The sequence below is a fragment of the Camelus ferus genome, chromosome X (assembly GCF_009834535.1).
Source record: "Camelus ferus isolate YT-003-E chromosome X, BCGSAC_Cfer_1.0, whole genome shotgun sequence".
NCBI lineage: Eukaryota > Metazoa > Chordata > Mammalia > Artiodactyla > Camelidae > Camelus > Camelus ferus.
In genome coordinates, this window is record NC_045732.1 from 14341584 (window position 1) to 14365368 (window position 23785).

At 39.1% G+C, this 23785-nt stretch overlaps 1 protein-coding gene across 1 annotated transcript in view; it reads right to left on the minus strand.

Annotated features, from left to right (window-relative positions):
* MID1 (midline 1) overlaps nucleotides 1-23785 on the minus strand; it is a 138651-nt gene that overhangs the window by 50919 nt on the left and 63947 nt on the right. The gene's annotated exons all lie outside the window — the stretch shown is intronic.

Consider the following 23785-nt stretch of genomic DNA (forward strand, 5'->3'; position numbering starts at 1 on the left):
TGCCATTTCAAGTATGTATAGACTTGAAATGGATTTTTAAAAGTCACATTTAAAAGAACATTTTAGAAATGTTCAAATTTCATTCTTTTTGTTCCTGCTTCCTGCACTAACTCAGGCATACTGAACTGAATAATTACTCGTAGGTTAATATCAGGTTGTGAACTAGGGAGAAAAGAGGAAATTGGATGTCTAATTCCTTTAGCTGAATCAGAAATGGCAATAATAAAAGGAATATATTCCCACATCAAATCAATGCTATTGGACTTTTAGGATTTACCATCTTATGAGAAGGCTGAGGTCAGTCCCAGAGGAAGATCTGAATTGTCCACTAATGCTAACTCTATGGCCATTAATAGGCATTTATAAGATAGCTTTGTAATACATATTTATTCATTCACTGTACGTTACATCATACATGGTTCTATTCTTTGCCTGTCAACCTATCAATGCCAGATCAAATTTCCTTGAATGTTACATTTTTCATATCACTATTCTTCTTAAGAATCTAGAATTATTTCCTATTCCTTTAGAATATCCAATTTAAAGTTCCCCACAATGATTAGACATCCTATTTTCAACCACAATAACCCTCTGTTCTGAGTAAGATGCCTTAAGAGTTCTCCATTGCTTCTCATTATGTATGCTCTTCATTTATATCATTCATTCATTTATTCATCCATCCATACAAGTATTTCTGGAGATTCTACTACATGCCAGACTCTGAGAGAGAAACAAAAATAGAAAGATCTACTCCCTGCCTGCAAGGCGACAACTCTACAACTGGGAGAGAGAGATGCTGTGAACAAGAGAAAGGGGAGAGTTGGGCTGCCTGGAGAAGGCTTCCAAGAGGACACTGTCTTTTCTCGGAGGCTGGAAGGATGGTGACCAAGAGTGATTTCTTAGGAAGATGGAACAGAGGTGGAGGCAAACATGGGGAGGTGCACTCCACGGGCAGGGAATGTGTCATACGTGATGCCACACATGAAGATCAGGGCGGCATGAGAGGCCAAAGGATTAGGGCAACGGTGTTTTAACATAGAGCCAATTCCACAGATATGGTGAAGATATGGAAAGGAAATCTGATGGAAAAGAAAACAGACTTAGGATTTGTAATGCTATGTGACTAAAAGGATTTGGAAAGAATATGAGGGGAACTTTGGAAATTAACCATTTCATAAAGCTGAAAATAGTTCATTATGCTGTGAAATTTACTTCTGAAAATGTTTACTCTTTCTACTTTCCTCACTTTTAGATTTAGAAAGGTATATTCAGATAAAGAATCACTTTTATTTAACACTTAAAAATGCATAAGTCAGAAGCAGAAATCTCTCTGGTCATTCTTAAAGAAGTTATGCTTATTAATCTGGTGTTTATCCTACTGTCTAATTTTTAAAAATTTCAGTGACATTTTTCATTTCCAGTAGGTTCTTTATAACATCTCCCTTTCTTGTTGAATTGCTTTCTGTTCCTGTTCCCAGATGCAATTCTCTCCTTCATAATTTCAAGAGAACAAAATCTACTTATTCCTAAGCTCTTTTGAGAAAAGGCAATTGTGTGTTTTCATGTGTTTGTGTAGCATTTTCCAAGAATCTCACTTCATCTTGTGTCATCATTTCTGTGTGACCGCTCATCTGATGTGAACTTTGGGCCCCATGCTGTGATCTGGGGATTCACACAGCCCAGCTAGGTGAGGTGCCCACTGTGGCGTTAGAGCATGAGGTTGTTTCCCCAGAGAGGGCACACCCACAAGACACCCACGTGCCAAAGAGGCAAAGACCCTGTTTTGACTCAGTGTCTCTACTTCCTTCCACAAGAATCCTGTCTGGCTCCAATTTCAGAGAAGGTGGGAGGTACCCCTAGAGTCCAGCGTGTACACAGGGAGTCCTGGCCTCCAGGTGTATGGGGCATCTGAGGCATCTGCCATGTGGCCACATGCGGGGCACACTCCACCATGTTTCCCCTTGGCCACCCCCACCCCCTCCCTTCTCCCCCTCCAAATTCTACACGTCCTTTCATTTCCAGTTCTTGGAGACTTTCCACTTATGGTTTTTTTGTGGGGGGGGCGTGGTGGTAATTAAGTTTGTTTATTTTTAGAGGAGGTACTGGGGATTGAACACAGGACCCTGTGTATGCTAAGCATGTGCTCTGCCACTTGAGTTGTATCCTCCCCCCACTCCACTTATGTTTAAGCTTGGTTATTATTCTTAAAAATCCATTTTTAAAATATTTTGTCTTTCATTCTCATATATTCAGAATACCAAGGGAGGTTTTGTGTATTACTTCATCTGGACTGGAAGGCCAACAGGAAATCTTCCATTTTGACTTTGAGATACTCAAAGCATCTCAAATATAAATATTTTAAGGGAGAAAAAGAATCATTTCTCACTTGAAGGATGGGATAAAACAAAAAAGTCAGAGAGTGAACCAGACAGAGCAATTGTGGCGCAACTTAATGATCTCACTTTTGCATCAAAGAAAAACTTGCTTTCAAAGCTCTTCACCACCACACCAACAAAAGCCAAAAGTTGTTCTGCTGTTTGGATTAAATGAATTGCAGTCACTTTATGGTCAGAGACTAGAGAATAATTTTAAAGCATTCCAGAATTTAATGTCCTAGACTTAGATATGACTACTTTATGGTGTATTTGTCAACTTCTTTTTGTATGTTAACCTTCGAGAATCCTTTTACTTTTTTTTGGCTGACCCTTCAGAGCAGACAATTTCTAGAGAAATACATCATCTAACTGTTAAAGTTCAATTGTCATAGGTACGACGTTTCTAAAGCTAGTCAGCAAAAGAGATCCAAATAAATAAAATCTAACACGTTGTGATTTTACAAACATCTGCTTGCTTCCCCCTCCCTTTATTAAGTATACATCGTGTATAAAATCTGTTTTTAATCAACTAATATGTAGACTAAAGCCTGTGGTTTAAACACACTGACCTATCTCAATCCTTTGGGGTTATTCAAATTTAAATAGTACAAGTGTTACTGAAGTCCGCAAAGAATTACCGAGTCACTTAGAAGTATAAGAAAGGGAAATGAAGCTGAGAGAGAGGCTGGTTTCCAGGAGGTACCAAAGGGACTGACAACAGTTTTCAGGAGAGCCTGGGGAATGGGAAGGTAACAAAATCCAGTCCTCAATGAACCATGCATCCATAAGCTTCGACTACAGGGACTTCTGTAGAGTTTTCTAGAATTTAACTGTATCACTAACATCCTGTGTGGGCAGTGAGCAGGTCCTATAACCTCTTCGATTTTGACTGTGCTTTGTGAAAAAGGAGAGAGAATATTTTTTGGCATCAGAATCTTGGGACTAAGTGGATATAAGTATCTACTTCCCTACGGATATCTAAGGAATCCTACAGAGCACACACACACAAAATAGTTCTAGTTTCCTGTTCTCACCTCAAAAACGTCAATGTATTTTGCATCTACTTTGGGAGCAGAACTTTGTAGGAGTCCAAGGAGTCGGCATGAGCGGCCACACGTGTAGAGCGATAAGCCTGAGGCTCCAGCTGGATTCTCCTGGACAAAGGACTCTTGGGCTCAGTTTTCCCATCCATGGTGTAGAGAAACAACACATTTACCTACCTACGCTATTGTTCAGTTCAGGGCAGAAAGCAAACACCTACACCAGGAGCTACACAAATGTTGTTTGAAATCATGAGTTACAGGATGAAAACATCGTTTGGTGTCAAGTATCAGACCCTAATGGGCCCAGCTCGGGGAGGCTGATGGCTTTTTGCTGCAAGCACCTGTTCCTTTTGGCTCCAGGGCTCTCTCTGGCCCCAGGCTGGGGAGAACAAGGGAGGCAGACAGCCCTAGGAGCAGCCCTCAACCAGCAACTATTAGTAGTTGGTGTGTGAGCAGCCCAGCTCCCTCACACTCGGGGTGGGATCACTCTGAGTGGGTTTCAGAAAATCTCCCAGAAGCCCCGCTGGGAGGAGCCCAGGGCCCACAGCAACCGCCTGCTCATGACCACACGCTCTTTCCGCTTCGACCCTTCTCTGTCCTGCCTCCCCCTCCCTTACAGATGCTTCCTGGATCACCTCCCAATTTGAATTCTGAGTTAAGGTCTTGTGGGAGAATTCAACCAAAGCCTTCTCCATAAACCTCCTGATCTGTTATTTTTGAGTAATCCTTCTTATGAGGAACAGCCAAATTAATAGAAGATTGCTTTTGAAAGACATTTGCAAATCCAAGAGTTTGTTTTCTCTTTCCCCATCTTCCCTCTTGGTAACCTTTTCTAGAGATCAAATCTCCTCCAAATTCCAGGCTCTAAACCAGCTCTGTCACTAGAAACACAATGTGAGCCACAAATGTGCGTCATGTTTTAAAATTTCTAATAGTTATGTTTTAAAAAAATAAAAATAGGTAGACTTAATTTTAATATTTTGCTTCACTCAAAATATTCCAAAATATTATTTCACCACATGGTCAATATTTTAAAACTGATGAGCTACTTTACATTCTTTTTCCTTTCTTTTTACTAACTCTTTGGCATTTGGTATGTGTTTTACTCATAAAACACATCTCGATTTATGCCAGCCACATCTCAAACGCTCAGGCCCTACATTATTGGACAGCACAGCATTCAAGTTTAGAACAGGGGTCAGCAAACTTTTTCTGTGAAGGGCCAGGTAGTGGATATTTTAGGCTTTGTTGGCCATATGTTCTCGATTCGGTCCCAGCTACTCGATTCTGCTGTTGTTTTAGTAAGAAAGCAGCCATAGACAGTATGCAAATGGGTGGGTAAGGCTGCATGCCAATAAAACTTTATTGACAAAAACACGTGGTGAGTGAGATTTAGCTCACAGGCCAAGCTCCTGCCTAGGCACATGCTCTTCCCTCTGGAATGCATCTGCATGGCAGGAAATAATTCTACTTTAATAACGAAACCACAGTATGTATTGAGTACCTGCTGTATACCCATCACTGCTTAGTTTGTTCCCATTATAAACCCTCAAATATTCATTGTGGGAACAATTAGCATGGAAAACTGAATATTTGCTGGATAACACCTCTGAAATTTAATGTAGTAAATCCACTAACTAGTTAGTTCACTTAATAGCTATTATGGATGATTAAAAAGATGCCTTCTACCCTTTAAGGTTTTTCTCATTGGTACTGTTAAGTCTGAACCCAAGAAGAGGAGCTTGACAGTTTAGAAGCATTCAGAAGGGATGCTATATAATTCTATCAGACTACAAAATTTCTCGGAAAGTAAATGCTACATTGTTGAATATATTTTTATAGGCACGGGCGTGTAGAAGTAGATAGTGTAGCAATTATCATTGACACGTTTCCTCAAATTTTATCTAAAACCAAAGTCAAGTTGTTCCTAGCCTTAATTCACTACATCTCTCCAAGATGTTTTTGCATAATACTCCTCTTACTCTAGGAAGGGAAAGAAGAGTCTATGGCGAGAAAGACGAGGCTTTTCTAAGTGCGGAACTATTTGATGGAATTGAACACCCTCCCCCCCCCCCCCCCCCGTCATCACCACCACAGAAGAGGAATATAAACAATTCCAGAGAGTCCTTCTAAAGGTAAAGACACAAAGAGGCAGATTCAGTTACTTAATACTAAGCAAAAGATTGGGTACAAGTCAACTTTGTGAAAGACAAAGTCATAAAACATGTGTTGCTTAAAGAATGAGGCTCCTCTGCATCCTTCATGCAGAAAGAATGCCTAATTTTTCCCCGAAGTTTTGTTTTAATGCATACATTTCTAACGCATTTTCATGGAGCCATCCTCAGCCTCCTTCATGTTACATAGTTTTGAGTGAGGCTGATTTGAGTTGATAATTGAACCATCCGTGGCAGGATAGCTGATTTGACAACCAATCTCAATACGAGCCTTCAGGCATGGATATGGATACCAGCCGAGAATAGTAAATCCAACTTAACAGATGAGCTTTGTACTTCTACATACATTGACACCCAATCCAAGGGCAAGGTAAGCAGACAAAAATACCCCTAATTTTAGCCTTCGGAGACCTGTACCTAAGAGTCGGGTTGCAGGGAATTAATGACTTGTCACTGAGCACTACTATTAAAATGGATGCCTGAAACAGGAGATTTCAGTAATTCCTTTCGGGTTTGTCCAGGTCTTAAAGAATGTTTGCTCTCATTCTGAAGTCAATGCTTCAGAATGTCTTTAAAGTATAACATTAAGTCTGGATACCTTTCAAGGCAAACACAGATCTGGCTTGTTTCATTCCATAATATTCAGAGCGACATTCAGGAACTGTGTTCGTAGCCCTGACACCCAATACCACCTCTCCAGCGTGATCAGGATATGAACACGTCGACTGCCACAATCCGTGTATTTTCTTCTAACAAACTTTAATCACAATCCTTAATATGAAAACACACCCGTATTAACACATGCCACCTGCATAAAAGCATAAATTCTTTATAGGTAACTAAACTCTTTAGATATTTTAACTACACTGCAGGAATTTAAGGCGATCTTCAGGTTGAACTCATGATAGACTGCAAATACGTTTGATTTATATCGGTTTTATTTTTAATGCCTTTTTTCATTGGTTATGATAGTTAACATTTCCAAATGCCTTGGCAAGACAGGTTGCCCAGGGAACTTCAAAAATATAATAAAACCCAATCTGCATACAAATTTAAGTCTAGTGCTCCATGGACTACAATTTAAGCCATTTTGATATGTGATACTATATTTACTTTGTCAGGTTTTATTTGATATTTTTCTATTAACTCCACAGAACCTGCTCCATATATTTATAAATTCTATCATCAAGAGTTCAGTGTTTATGACTTTAATCTAGTAGTCAGTTAATATACAGAGAACAATTTTTAAATACTGTTTAGAGTCTAGAAGACCTTTCAAAAGTTAATGGAGATAAGTAAGTACCTCAGTATAGTTATATTCATTAAGTTGAATGGATAATTTCAGCAGATCCAACGATGCTACTCTGTACAGGCATAGAGATGTAAGTGGCCTTTCTTGTTCACTCCTCATCCCTCTGCCCTATTTCTGCCTGTAGTAAGAGACTTGAGCAAATGACCAATAACGTACTTGTCAGTTTTGAGAATCAATACTGAGTGAAGGGAGCTGGACTTAAAAGGACCCTTCGAAAGTCTCTAACTTAAAAATAACGAACTCCCACAAACTAGTGGGTACCAGAGGGGAGAGGGGAGGGGGGAGGGGCAATATAGGGATGGGGGAAAAAGGGGGTTTATTATGGGATTATATGAAATCATGTGTGTGACCCTTTTGAAAACTGTAAAGCACTAGAGGATTTAAAGGATCTTTGATTCAGTAAAAGAAAATCTCAATTATTAAAAAATAGATCTCTTAAAAGGACACAAATGAAATTATTAACAAAACAGAGACAGATTCACAGACACAGAAAACAAACTTATGGTTACCAGAGGGGAAAGTGGTTGGGAAGAGATAAATAAGGAGTTTGGGATTAGCAGATACACACTACTACATACAAAATAGATAAACAAGGTCCTACTGTATAGTACAGGGAACTCTATTCAATACCCTGTAATGACCTAGAATAAAAAGAATGTGAAAAGGAATATATATATGTATAACTGAATCACTATGCTGTACACCAGAAATTAATACAACATTGTAAACCGACTATCCTTCAATTGAGAAAATGACCTCCTAAGAGAAACGTTTTAGAGAAAACGACTATAACTTTTTATCAATGAAACATACGGGAAGCATTTTGTAAGATTACAGCATAGGAATGAGAGCCAGAAAAGTGCATTATGCCAGCCGTCTTGCTGTCTTTCTCTGCTCACTGTCCCCAGTCAGGTTCCTGAATCCTTCCAAACACAGCACAGCATACCCATGGGGTTGACTCAAGAGAGGTGACAGATCTGTCAGTCAAGCATTAGATGGTGAAAGGATTAGAGGAATATTGGAAAACAGAAGAACAGTAGTGAGTTATTTTTGCGCAAATGAAAGCTTTCAAGTTAGGGAAAGATTTAATCTCCCCATAACCAGGGGTCAGCAAACCATAGCCCACACATCAAATCCTGCCTGCTGCCTGTTTTTGTATGACTCATCAGGGAAGAATGGTTTTTATATTTTCTAATGATTTTTTTTTAATTAGAAGAAGGATAAAATTTTGTGACACATGAGAAATATATGAAATTCAAATTTCTCTGTCTATGGAAAGTTTTATGGGAACACAGATACTACCATTTGTTTCTGGGTTGTCTCTGCTTTTGAGCTATGAAGACAAAAGTTGAGTTCTGGCCCTTTCCAGAAAAGTGCTGTCTCCTTAAAAAAATTTTTTTTAAAAATCCAAACTCTTTTTATTAATACAGAATATTTTCTCTGTTGGTCCAAACCATTTAAAAATTTCAATGTCACTCAATTCGCTTAATACAAGAGTGTAGGAGAATGCCTAAAATTTCAATCATGCAGGTAGTCAACATTCTCAAGGAGAAGATCTTTTTGTTGGCTACCAAAAGTGTTTTTAACTCATAAAAGAAAAAAAATAGCTTTAAATTACAGGCAAAATGCAATGTCTGAATACATTCCTCTGCAACTTTTGTTCAGAGAAGTGGAAGGTTCAGACTGGGGAAGAGTAAGAAAGGATCTTCAGTTGGTTCAAAGTTGCTCCGGCAAGAACAGGGTCAAGAGTGAGGAAAGAGGGCACAGCATGAGGATTAACCAGAACTTTCCATTCCACCACTAACTAAGTGCACATCCAGTGTGGGATTACTCATTGGTTGCTATTTCAATCAGTTTTATTTTCCTCAGTCTCTTTTTTCTTAATCATAAAATACACCTCAAAGGGGAGCTTAGAGCACTGGATAATTAGTGTCTATAAAATCCCCTGATATTGATGGATGTCATACACATTGCTTGTATATGTCATTTCAAACACTACTTCCTCCATCACTCAGAGACTGAATAATTTTGATCTTATCCCCTTTCCTCCGTTTTAAGTAGATGATGACATTGCCAGATACTCATTAACAAACATGTTCTGGCCTTTCTACTTAAATCGGGTTTTAACTGATACCATCAAACATTTTTACCAGACCTGAATGTCTCATGGTGGATGCTTGGCTTCAGATGAATGGAAATACATTTTTCTTTTTAAGATGCTGTGGGCAGACCAAATCTTTTTCTAAGCCAGTACCTTACACTCTGCAGATACCTCATGTTGGTTGAAATGAATATATTGAATGTATTCCAAGCTAAAATAGTGGAGTCTGTGCATAGGTAACTATGATTTGCTTTGTTTCTACACTAATATTTATCTCCTCAAACTTTTAGCTTTTAGAAAACTATGCCTTTTCTGGACCAGCTGCTGAAAACGAATTAAAATTAAGTACATGGTCAGCTTTGCTCTTGCAATTGGTGGCCTTCCCAGGAAGGGATCCTATTGTTCACAAAATTCACATCCCCATCTGGGTAGTGCAAAAGTATTAAAGTCAAGGGAGGTCACACAATTTGACAAGAAAGAAAGGAAAGAAGAAAAGGAAAGGGAAGGGAAAAAAGAGAAGAAGGAAAAGAAAGAAAAAGAAATAGATTAAAATTCCATTCTATCCAAAGTGGGTCTGGTCTGTTAAGAATTTACAAACTCAGTGTTATGTAAAAGAATTCCCCATTTGGGACAGCCTAGACAATCAAAGAAGAATATGAAAGCATGCCATTGTTTCTCAGCCCTGAGGAACCTTCAAAGACAGAACCTTCCTTGGGTTTCAGATGGTTGAATCTCAGATTCTTTGAATTCATCGCATCCTTCATCCCTGACTTCATCACCTTTACTCAGCCATTTCCTCTGCTTTTAGTAGGACTGAGGCTGTCTTTGTCCAATCAAAGTGACTTGACTGAGTTAAAATTAAAGCAACATGAAAGTTATGGAAGAAAGGAAGCAAGATGACAACCATCCAGTGAGTGAGTGGGTCCCACCCCAGCCCGCACTCTGCAATCACCTGGGGGACTATACAAATACCACATTCATAAAACAAGTGTCTTCTGTATAGCACAGGAACTATATTTGATATCTTATAGTAATTTATAAAGAAAAAGAATATGAAAAGGAATATACATATGTATATGTATGACTGAAACATTATGCTGTACACCAGAAATTGACACACTGTAAACTGACTATACTTCAATTTAAAACACACACACACACAATACCATGATCAGTCTATATCCGCTTCCCAACAAAAGCAGATAAATTTCTTAGACTACAGTGAGGACCAGGGATTGAGGTCTTTACAACTCCTTGGGAGATTCTAATGTGCAACCAAGTGTGAGAACCATTGTTCAAAATTAGGTTGCCAAGTCGTTGGATTGTGATACAGTGTACAAAAATTAATGATGTGTTCAATTTGCTAGTTTTCCACTTTAAGATTTATTCAGAATAAAAGGACTATTTTTGTAATGCAGCATATGTATACAATGAGTCCAGGAATAAAACTATATATAGATACACTAGCACCATGAATTTATATGACTGTATCATGGGAAATCCCAGGAGCTTTACTAAAACAGTGCTTTGTGGGGAACACTGATTATTACTGTAAGGAAATTTAGAGGGCTTTTTTGACGTGAAAATATAGAAGAACGCTTTGTTGAATCATTCAAGTATTCTTAATGTCTAGAAAGAATTCCTGAATGGTCACCTCAATTTATACTTTGCAAGAGTCTTAGTATCATACAAATTTGGTCTGTTGATTTTAACAGCAATTATTTCCCCAGAAATATAAGAGAAGTATACTATAGATGTTTATAATTCAACAAGATTTTTATATGGTAAATCAAGGATAGGGGGAAAATTTTAAGAACTCTGATGGCAAAAGAATAGATTCATTCCCTTACCCAGATTCTTTTAAAGGTCAGCTCAGACAACACAACTGCCCTAAACACTCAACATTGCTCTGTAACTTAAAAGAGAAAATGCAAATATTTGCAATGATGGAAACTACAGTGGTAACATTTAAGTCCTTCCATCTTTGTCTATAGGATTGTTTCTTTGTTTGATGGTCACCTGTCTGCTAGTAAAAAAAAAAAAAAAAATCTGGAGTTAATAATTTAATTTGCAATGGTTTACAACAAATTATTAAGCCATTTCCCCAGATTTGGTCTGTATATACATGTATATATGGCTAAAGACAATGTAAGGGTCACTGTATTCCAGAAATGAACTAACTCATTTCCCAGGAATATACTTTAGTTGACATATATATATATATATATATATATATATATATATATAGTGTTTTGCTAAAAGCACAAAGACTAAATGTCACTTAAAAGAATGTTTTTCAAGCCAGTGGCTTTTAACCCAGTAAGAGAAAATGGTCCAATACTCAGAAAACTCAGAGGAGACCTGCCTGTTATAACAACCATGAATTATAAAGTCCCACCTTGTCTTGTCTGTGGAGTTTAGAATGGAGACCAGGAATTCTCAAAATGCAGCATGGACCAACAGCAATGGCCTCCCTGGGGAGCTGGTTAGAAAGGCAAGTTCTTGGACATGCTGAATCAGAAACTCTAGAGGTGGGACCCAGCAACCTGTGATTTAAACCCTTCAGGGGATCCTGTGAGCACTAAATTTGAGGACCACTTACACAGATGTTGTAACACCCCTCGGTGGATGTGGCGGGGTAGGGGGCTAAACTTTTTAAAGAGAGGAGAAACTAAGGGTAAGTGATCTCTGTGCTACCCTTTCCATCTTCCCTTCCTTATGAACACCTTTGGATCCTCTTACTCATTCTTTGTCATCAGGGCCTATGCTTGGGCCTTCCTCTAGTTCCTTCTGCCTCCACCTGGGAACAGGAGGTATGATGGAAGAGGATGCTAGCCAAGGCACAGGAACAAGGGAGGGCTGGAGGATTTGGGAGGTGGGCGGAGGTGACCCAACACCATGGCAGAGGGAAGATTTGGGAATGGACATGCACCTCAGTCACCCATGCTTCTGACCCTTTACCACTGGCCATTCTGAATTGCTTTTTCTAATAAACACGTAGACAGAACTCAGACATTCAGAATGTGCCAGGAAAAAAAAAATCAGTCTTGATGAAGTTGTCCCAGTGTATTCTCAATTACTTATAAATGTTGCTTAAAAATTTTTTTAAGTGGTGTTGAAAGGGGGAGAGGGCAGTCAGCCAGCAGAGGGCCCAAACTCATCTGTTTATGATGAAAATACAATGTCCCCTCCTTCGCAGGCTGGAGTCAGCGCACCTCTTTAAGGTCTGGTTTGACACGAAATGTATAAAGCTGAAAGCACACATGTTAAACTTTGCCCTTAGGATTTCTTAGTGTGACTTTTATCATTTGATTTTCAAATGTCTGTGACTTGGTTGACCACTGACAGGACATGCCAGGAAGGCAGAATGTTCACATATGACATCAGAGGCTGCTCAATGATTAAATGGTGATAGTAAATCATATAGCAGCCTTCCACGAGCCAGTGTCTTTCTCCAATGTGTTTCATTTGAATCAAGTGACACTTAATATGTCTACTGAATACATTTTCGAATCAAACGCATTTACTATAAAGGTAGACTTCAACACCACATCATTTGGACTGCAAGTGAGTTTTTCACCAGAACGTGTTCTTTCCATCTCCAAACAATGACGACACAACAGTGAATTCAAATATACACGTTCCCTCAGCAAACACACTCTCTTCTACAACTTTAATTCTCTCCTCTGTCCTGATAATATTCAAATTTCAATCTCAGATCTCAAATCTGACCAACTTTTAGCTTTGATGATCCCCCGTTATTTTAAACTCAACGTTCTTAACTGCATCATGTGCCCCTTTGAAATTTCTACCCACTTTCTAGAGGATGCAAAGGATGTTACCATTCTTCAGGTGAGCACGGCAACATCACCGGAGACCCTGACCTCTCCCTGGTGTCTTCTCTTAATCACTCTCTAAGGCTGTTTGGCTGTTCATTAAAAGACTCCTTATAGCTTCAGCCTTCCCTTTTCTTCCCAAGGTTACCATTCTAACCATCTTCTTCCATGAATTGCTGGTTTTCATCCCTCTATCGTTTGCCCAGCCAGTTGGGTCCATGTGTGGCCACCAAAGTAACCTTCCCAGGAAGTTTGTATTACTATCGACACATTATCCAAAATCCAAAAAGCCGTCCATTCTTAAAGGATCAAGCAGACTCCCGAGTTGGTATGTAAAGTTCTCAAAACTATAGGAGGCTGAGCATTTCCCCAGCAGAAGTCAGCTATAACTACCACTGCCCTGAAATGAACATTCAACTTCGGTTATGCTGGATTCCTTATTGGTCAAGAACTGCCATGTCAGTTGCTCCTTGAGCCCTTGGTTGCATCTTTCCATTAACCTAGAATTTCTTTATTCCCCCACAAGCATCTCAGAATCTAGCAGAGGGCCAGCTGTGCAAACAGAGGCACCAATAAACACTGACTCAATAAAGGCATACATGAATAATATTAATGCAACAAAAGATTTTCTATCTATAACAGAAATCACATAAAGCCAAATCTTGATTCTATTTCAAAATTGGATAGGATTAAATCATACCTTTCTGAAGACATCAATTCATACTTGAGACATCAAGACAGAGTTCATTATATCATAAAAACACTTTGATTAAATTAGTTTCAGAAACTGCTCTCTGGCCAAGGCGCTATCTGCTACGCAATGGATCAGGCAATAAATCTTACACTATATGTGCTGACAGGTGTAAGATGATTTATTAAATTGTAAAACAAGGAACTGTGAAGCATTACTAAGAAAATACACACTCTCTTCCAATGCAACATTATTTTCCTTAACAAAAGCAATTTAGGAGGAAACTGTACTATTAAAATAAAAGCAAATGCTTCCCATACATCTCTAATTCTATATATTAAAAATAATCCAGGAATGAAATCATTAGATTGTGCTGCTGGCTGCAGATCAGACAGATGACTTAATAATCATCCATCTCCGTAAAATAAAGCTCATCTCTCTCTGGTAATAATCAGAGAATTTACACTACCTATGACCTCCAATATTTCTTCAACCACATGTTAGAAGTGTGATTTTTTTTTTACTCTTTTATCGAGTTTTTCTTTGCAATATTATTGTATTTTACATAATGACAACTAAAGAAACTCAGCTACATCTTTAACTTTCTCTTCTGATTAAACTTGATTTGCCATGGTTTCCTGAATTTTAACATCTAACCAATTTCTTGAAAATTAACAATTTGCAGCTGCAGTTTCCCCAACAACCAGACATTTTAAAATTAAAAAAAAAAAATTTACCTAAGGGGACCTTCATGTAGGATTAATGAAACATGGCATCTTTGGTACTCAGGATACACAGGTAAACTGGAGCGCCACGGGAGGGGTTGACGTGATTACACAACAGTATATATGTGGAACAGCTTGGCGGTGTACCAATCAGAAAGGCACGTTTTGTTTTGTCAGGATGGAATGATATTGCTAGAGAAGTTGATACTCCTCCTCTTGGTCTCTAGCTTCCAAAGAGTATTCGAGTCCTAGACAAAAGTCCTAGGTCCAGAAAAGAGGGCCCCTTAGGAGTCTACTCTAGGATGGTATGCCAGAGAGATGCGATTCGGGCTGCAGCCAGCCCTTGGGGTCAGGGGAAGGCTGTAAGATAGCAGGTAGGTGGGTTCCTGGCTCCTTGCGGAATCCAGGTTTGTTTGCATGAATCTTAATGACCATTCCTGAGACTGTACAGAGAAAATCAGGGCCAGCAGTTATTGGACATAACTTTCTGCACCCCCCACATTTATTCTCAAAATTTGAGACTAAAAGTGTCAAATTATTTTCCCAAACTCTGTAGGAGCCCTCCTCCACCTCCCCTGCTTTATTAGCGCTTTATTAGATGGGAATGGATGCTCAGACAGAGGCAGACCTCTGTATGCTGCCTGTAGGACTTTAGAAAGTAGACCCCTTTAGACGACCTTCGCTAGGTTCCAAGGTCTGGGAAATTCCCAAATCCTTCACAGCACCAAGTACTTACGAAATCAGTCCAAAGAGCTCTGCCTGTGACCTTAGTCTGTTTCCTGGGCTATTAGTATTTCACACCAGTGGTTCTAGCTATGGTCTGTAGAATGCTCTCTGGTTCATAGGAACAGGTTCAGAAGGAAACTAGCTCAATTAGAGTCAGATGCATTGCTTCAAGGTAGGAGAGTCAGTTTGTCCTTGATCATGTGAGACAGAATATCTCATCCTTGGAGTCACAGACCATGAAGCTGAATGTACGGTGGGATGAGGATTCCACCCGAACAGTCAATGTGGTGAGCATTAAATCTACCAGTGCCAATGTCCTCTAGCAACACAGACTGAGACTCTCCCTGCCTCTTCACGGAGTTAGAGGACTTCGGGTAGAAAATGCACACTCCCTTGAGGGAAGCATCATTCAGACAGGACTCCTGTCTCTCGTTTTTCCCAATGGATTCAAAGTACCTATCGCCATGCAAATTGCACAGTAGATTCTCAACAAATACTTGCTTTAAAAAATGGGCAGATGGATGGCAGGGGAGGTGGAGGAGGGCTCCTACAGAGTTTGGGAAAATAACTTGACACTTTAGTCTCAAATTTTGAGAATAAATGTGGGGGGTGCAGAAAGTTCTCAGACTACAGAGCTATGCTGGTGCTGCCTGGGAGTTGGAAGTCTTTCCAGTTCCCTTAAATAGGCACTTCTGATTCTATTGAGAGCTTTCTGGAAAGATCCAAATACTTGACATTCGGAAGATACTAAAGGCAGTAGGCCTACTGGTCTCTTTCTCCGTCAAAAACCTTATTCCTTAATTCTTTCTCGTACTTGTGCTAAAAAGAAAGGCCTCGCTTCTAGGGCTACATCTTCAACTCTTTGCCTGGAGAGTTGCTGTTGCAAGTCAGCAGATGCAAATCAGTAGACACTAGTTTGTGAATTACAGACAAACAGAAAATACTGAGCTCAGGTGCTAGTGCTAGGTTTTCCCTTTGGTACTTCATAGCTAGTTATTTCAACTTCTCATCATCTAAAGTCACTAACTTTCCAATTTGAATCTGTTGACACAACATTGTAAACTGATTATACTTCATTAAAAAAATACATACAAAAAAATTGAATCTGAAGAAAATACTCTTCAACATACTCTGAAGCTGGCTATGTACATACCAAACTCTTTGATAAGCAATTATGTGTCAAGACGGAAAAAGAGGAAGAAGTTGTCACTTGATACCCATGTTCTTTCCTTTAGTCCTAAAGTACAACGAAGGCTTACCAATGAGGACACTAAAGTAGCTTTACATGATTCGCATTTGTTGTATAGCAAAGCATCCCCTAAACACAGAAGCGTGGAATTGGAGTACAGTGCACATTGCAAGAGGCATCCTAGAAATGTAAAAGGAAATTGCCAAAATGAAGTTCAAAGTACAAGATAACAACCCCAAATGTGAATTTTCTGAGCACAGGTAGAGTAAATGAAGGGCTGGACAGAGAAATGGGGGGGGGGGGGGCTTTAAGGGAGAAACACCTTCCTTCAAAGATCTTGGAGCCCCTTCTTAGCTAGGTATTTCCGCGGGGTTTTCTAGGCCTAACCAGACCCCCTAGGACTGTGGTTCATTTATTTCCAGGCAACCATTTCACCATTTGACTGAAGAGTCAAATCTATCAGGAGAGTTTTTTCACCTCTAATGGAACCTAGCAGGGATAATGTTCTCATGGCAAAGGATGGAATTTGGCAGAATCAATGGCCATTTAACATGGTTAACACACTTCTGGATCCTATCAATTAAATCCTTCATAGAATTTTCACCTAAATTAAACATTACAAATGTACAGCTGGAAGGCATGTTAAAAAAAATCTCAACTGTATACATTACAACCATTAATGTGTTTTGCAGATTTTTTTTTTAAGCTGGGATGAATCCAAATTGACCATGTGTATGCTGTCTTTGGCAATCATATGGTTTTCCAAAACAATTATAAAAATAAAAGAAACATTTGCTCCTTGCTACTAGTGTATACAGTGTCTCCACTGGGTACTTTGTGCTGTTAGAATAATGTTCAAGATCTTTAAAAAAAAAATGTTGTAGCTCATTATTTACCAGTGTCTGCCAGTTGTGAGAAATGAAAGAGCTATGATGAGGGCAGCTGGGGTGGGGAATTCAAGACTTAATGTGGCGATTAACATCCGAAATAGCGTCTAAACAAAACACTGAAGAATAAAAGGATTGAACTTGAACCCTTGCTGCTCTAAAGCCATTCTTTCCTTCGACTATTATATGAGTTTACAATGAAAAGTAAAAAATTAAAAAATCATCACAGATTAACGATAGCAGCCAGGTTTACTGGGCAGTAACATCCTTCACAACAAAAGTATCTTTGTGCTAATCTTAGCGCCTTCCCATCTGAACAATGAGTAGGATCAATAAATGTCTGAATTGCAATGGAATATGAATGGACACTGGTGCTGGGAGTAACTGAAGCACTCCGTTCCACTCTACTTCAGATTCAAAAGATTTCAAAGATACCCCAACCACGTCACATTGGAAGGCACCATAATAATTAAATTTGAGCTTCTTTTTGGATTAAAAAAAATAGAGTTTTTAGTGCAACTCAATTCCAGTTCATTAAGTCGAAGTCTTAGTTCAACTATCATGTACCAAACATATAATAATCTTCCCCATATGACACACTCCATTATATAAATGCTCACAATATCCACACAACAAAGTCTACAGACTTCTAGTCCAATTTGCAGTGCATTACGTATTTGTGAGCTCTGGAAGATCAAATACTGACCACAAGATAAATCTCAACACCTTTGACAATATTTAATTTCAGAAAAACAATTTTCACAGCTAGACAAACAGCATTAGGAACATACTCAAGTTCTCATAGCTTCTGTGGTCCTCTCTTTTTCTACAAATCACTCTTGAGTTTATCTGGTTCCAAAGCACTTGGTCATTCTCCTGTCCTAGCAGAAAGGTGGGCTAGGCAAGGTAACAACTCATTTGTTTAAAACTAGAGGAGGTATATGTGGAATTTTTTTTTAAAAAATGACACAAATGAACTCATTTTACAAAACAGAAACAGACTCACAGACATAGAAAAGAAACTTATAGTTATGGGGGGGAAGTGGGGAGTGGAGGGATAAATTGGGAGTTCAAGATTTGCAGACACTAACTACCATATATAAAATAGGGAGGAGGGTATAGCTCAGTGACAGAGCACATGCTTAGCATGTGCGAGGTCCTGGGTTCAATCCCCACTACCTCTACTGAAAAAATAAACTTAAAAAAAAAAAAAAAACAACAAGTTTCTACTGTATAGCACAAGGTGCTGTATTCAATACCTTGTAATGGCCTATAATGAAAAACAATAAGAAAAAGAATATATATGTGTATGTGTGTGTATTTATATATATAAAAAACTGAATCACTATTCTGTACACCAGAAACTAACACAACATTGTAAATTGACTATACATCAATTAAAAAATGTAAAAAAAAAAAGAAAGAGAAAAAGAAAACTAGAGGAGGTAATTCCTCTTTCTGCACAGCCCTCCTCATGCAATAGGAGTCATAATAGTAACGATAATAATAGTGGTACATTAGCAGTAGTAGCAGCCATAGCAGCAGCCATAGTCAAAGCAGCAGCAGCAGCAGCAGCAGCAGCAGCAATAATGGCAGCTACCATTTATTGTACATATGTTATGTGCCAAGTATTGGGCGTATTTTATCTCTAGTCCCCTTAATAAGCATATAAAGAATGCATCATTACCCTGATCTTTATTGATGGAGAATTGTACTCACATAGCCTTACTTTCCCAAGTTCACACAGCTAGTGAGGGCTGGAGCTGGGCTTCCAAGCCCAGTGCCGTTTGATTACAAAGCCTGTTCTCCTACATCATCCGACTTCTCGAGTAGATTTATGTCTTGATTCTTACGGCATCATTCTCTAAAAAGTCAACTTATTTCATTTTTTTTTCTCCCTTGGAACATCTTATAACATTTGCCTCCTTGTAACGGGAAAATGCCTGTTACGAGGAGAACATTTTGCACTGGTTTTACAAATTGAGACACAAAAGAGAGAGAGAGAGAGTCAGTGCTTCAAAGGGAAGGTAGGGATTTCCAAGGTTACACTTAAGGGAGAAGGGCAAATAAGCAAGATTCTTCATCTAACGGACAGTGTTTAGAACCAAGAGGATCTGAAATCTCCGTCACATTAACTGCATCATGTGGACCTCTTCTGGGAAAAGCCATGCTTAGAACCACTTACAAGGACTTAATTAAAAGATCTTAATTTGGGAAATGCTTTTCTACCACAAACTGAACTCTTTATAAGAAGGTTTTTCAGAAGAAGGGAAATGTTTCATTTTAATATCCACTTCACTCTAAATAAAACCAACTCTGGGTCACTGACCTAATTTAAGTTTCATAAACACTAACAGGACTGAATCCAAGTTCAGAGTAGAAATAGATAAATATATAGTATTCCATGTCATCATCCCTTTAACACTACAGCTTTCTCCCAAACTTTTATTAGGGGATAATTCGTATTTATATCTCTGTCAATAATGGGGAGATCTATTTGGTCTGCTAAAGTTTGAATTCGAATTTGTAAGGAAAGGCTAACAGACAAATTCAGGTGAAAAATAGTGCTGTCCCAGAGAGTAAAAATGCAACATAACCATAAACTCTAATTTATGAAAATATAAGCTGTTGCCTTTCAAAGGTGAATTGCAGATCATTTCATATGTACACCTTGACTTACTTCAGGATTTCAACAAGAAAAAAATATCTGGATGTAAGTGTGTTTCTACAGCTCAAGGTAGAGAACATTATGGAAAGTTTCAACCCTTTTTTCTTTAAAAAAGTGGAACCTTGAGCCCAGATGACTGAAACTTTCAACACCTAGTAGGCTATCAGGATAGCAGCTGACAAACGCTGAAGGTATTTTGGGGAAACTGTGCCTTTTGTTGTACATGACTGAAATAAGAAATAAAATATTGTTCTTCACCCTTTGCTCAGTCTACAATCATAGAATGGCTCATATCTTCCTTCATCTAGGAATCCTTTTGTCTGCCAAAAGGATGAAAGCTGCACCAATACTCAGGTCACAAAATTAAAAGGGAGGAAAAGGCCTCAGGTAAGCATCTTTGAAATGGGATGTGTGCCTGTCACGACAAGATGATTATTTCTGAATGATGGAGGAAGGGGTTGGGGTTGGAAGAAAGAAACACATGCTAAATAATCCTACTTTAAAGCCCCTGAACAAGGGTGGTCTCCTTTTGTTTTGCTGTTCTTTAAAAATTTTGGCTTATCAGTTTATAGTAGTCATGACTCTCATATTTATATTTTCTTTATTTTTTTCTTCCTTAGTTCTTTAGGCAATGTTGGCTGCTGGAATAAAATAATATATCTGAATAAGCTTATAGTTTAGATTTCCAGAACTTAAAAACAAAACAAACAAACAAAAAAATTGAATATTGCCAATTATTTTAAATGGAACTCCCAAGCATCAGCATGTCCTAGAGGGGCTTCCCAAGGTAGTGAGAGACTTGACAAGATACATGGCCAGGTTCCAGGAAGCTGCTTCCTTCCTGGATCCATCCTGCTGTGGAGTTCTGGGCACACCTGAAATGTTCTGGCATGATGCTCTCTGCCTGTTGTCTTTTATTACATGAAATTTATGGCTTGGGAAAATTTTTTAAAAATACTTTAAGGTAATAATTACTCTTTAAACAGTAACAGCAAAAAACAACAACAACAAAAACCAACCAACAAACAAAAAAGCCCAAACAAACCAATCTTTAGCAACAGTGAAGTGAAAAACAATTTTGCCTCAATTTGGGGGAAAAAAATGTTCTGAAATGTTTTGGTTCTGTTTCTTAAAATTATTTGCATTTCAGCAATTTATAAATCATCATTCAAGGGTTTCGTGGTATTTAATGACCATGCTCTTGTCTTCCTTACAGCTGTTTTCTCAGTGGCAGTGTGAAACTAACAAAACTGATTTTTGCCACCATTTTCTATGCCTATGGTCTACCCCACGAAGACAACCTCAAGTGGAGAACTTGCCTGGATGAGGATCAGTTCAACCTTCAGCAGCTGTCTTATCACCTAACATTTCCTTATCAGAAGAAACGCTTGGTATTAACTCACATCACTCATCTTCTAGAACACTCCTTTGGAACACTTTATTTCATAAAATCACACACGGCTATGTAACTCTCAACTGTAGTGGAAAAATGACTCTCACCGAGCCTCCAGAATCAAAGATTAAGGCAGCAGTGGAGTTTTAATATGGTGGAGTGAGCAAAGTGAAGAAAGCAAACTTAGAAAAAGCCGTCCTCACATCTGTGGGGCGTCACAGAGAGGGACGTGGGGGCGGGGCACCAGAAAGAGGGGGATCACAGAGACGGATGACAAGGGAACTTTCTGTAGGAGACAAATTTGATTTTGTTTCACCATCTCTAGGGTTTATCCATTCAGAGAAATCATTGCCAGAAAGCCATCTTATCATTGTAAATGTGACAGTGATTTTTTCAGGAAAGGAGCACTTTTATCGAATATATTGTTTAGATATAAAATGGAAGAGGTGGAGTCGTTTTCTCTGAAAAATACAGATATGGAAGTAACTACCAAACAGAGATAAATCAATTTCCAAGGGAAATGATCGGATTCAGTGGCTTTTTAACCTTCCAAGAAACCTATTTTATGAGTGTACTTCAGAGGAAGGGCTACACAAACAGTGAAAAGGACTAAGATTGTCATAAGAGCTAAACACAGAACTCTCCAGATTAATTGTGATGGCTTCACTCCCACCGCCTTGGCCTGACTCCACAGTCACTCCCAAGGACTCCTTGGAGGCATCTCTAGCTATCAGATGTAATATTCAAATCTGCTCACATTTATTCAAAAGAAATCTGAATAAAATGTCCTCTTGTAAATCACTGAGACAATGAGAAAGAATTAAGAGATTTACAATTGATTTCTTCACTGGTTGAAAAGAAAACCTCATCCCATTTTCCTTAGCAGAGCGGTTTTTTTTTCCTTCTTGAACGGATGATCTAATCACATCGTCTTATTTTCAGACTTTCCAGTTGAAAAAAACACTCCCTTGGACAGAATTATTGACTGGCTTATTGCTTGAGTAGAACAGAGGCACCGTGATGATGATTATTACTAGCTTAAATTTGCTAGAGATCTTCAAAATGAAGACCCCTCCTAAGAATGCAGATAATGAAAATTTTTATGCTCTAAGAGCATCTATACTACATAACTTGTTTTAACTTACATAAAGGTATTTAACTTTTACAGAAACTGGGTATGTTATAGACATTGCATCAAACAGTAAGATTATATCAAGTGGAAACACATTTATTTAAGGCTGGTATATTTGTGGTCTGGGATATGAGTTTCCACCAACCAGCTGTGAGGCCTAAACCAGGGGTTAACCCTGGGGCCAAACTGGCCAGCCACCTGTTTTTATATAGTTTCGCTGGCACAAGCCACGCCCATTTATTTACAGACTGTCTATGGCTGCTTTCACTGGAGGGCAAAGCAGTCCCGATGGAAACCATCTGACTTGCAAAATCAACAAGACTTAGTAGCTGGCTCTTAATGTCTGCTGATTCCTGCCTTTATAAACTCATCTGGGCCTCAGTGTCCCCATTTGTAATTGAGAGATTGGGCGAGATTGATGTTTTTCAACCAAGTTTGCATATTAGCATCCCTTGCGGAGTTCTGAGAAAATCGTAGGGCCTGAGCTGCATCCCAGAGAACCTTGCTCCACTGGGCTGGGCCCCTGCTCAAGGTGATCTCTGTGCACCTGGGGCAAGAGCCACTGGACTTAATGATGACAAAGGCCCCTCCAGCTCAGGGCTTCCACGAGGCCCACCTCTTGTAAAATAAACAGCGTCTGCCTGCAGGAACAAACACTTAAAAATGATGCCGAATAACTCGGCCTTGGCACTAAAGACTCACATTGGATTTTTGCCCTTCCAAACCTCCAACTTGAGGGGTTCAGACTCTACAGTTTTGCAAAGATAAACATTCAGAGCTGTATAAATATAAACAGTTCCTTTGGAAGCCAGATTTAAAATCAACGAACAGATTTAATGAGTAACTTCTGATCTATAGAAATAATTCACTTTGAATGTATCACAGTTAAAACGATCATCCCTCAAATATAAGCCATATGGGTGAAAATCTCAGCTGCTGACCTGGTCTCTGCAGACTTCCCACTTGGTAGAAAGCCCCAGGCTGTCTCTGATACAGACAGTTACGCCCGGAAGTAGTCCTGAACATGAGATGCAATACCTAGGAGATCTGCAGGACAGCAGATAATATCAAGTGTACCTAAATCATGTTTGGGAAAGGGATTAAATACTATTTAATAATAAGTCTTTGGAGCTTTAAATAACGCTGAAACAGCCTGAAGGACGGCATGTGTGGACACAGACTGCTCCAGACAGGCTGGGGGTCTGGGGTGGCGGAAGCCTGCTGTGCACAGCCTGGGGGCGGACTGCCAGCCTGCCGCTCAGGGCGTCCACAGATGGCAAGAGGGAATTCTGCAAGGGCTGAGCTCTCTCCTCTCAAAACAGATTTGGTTTTGAAGGTCAGAGAGACAAGTCAATGCCTCTGAGAGTCAAGGTCAGCATTTCCCATTGAATTGCCAGCAAAGATGCTTTGGTTAAATTCAGGTGTCCTAGCCTTGGCCCCACTGACATTTGGGGCCGTTTGATTCTCTGCTGTGGGGGCCGTCTGGTGCATTTAGGACATTTAGCAGCATCCCTGGCCTTGATTCACTGGATG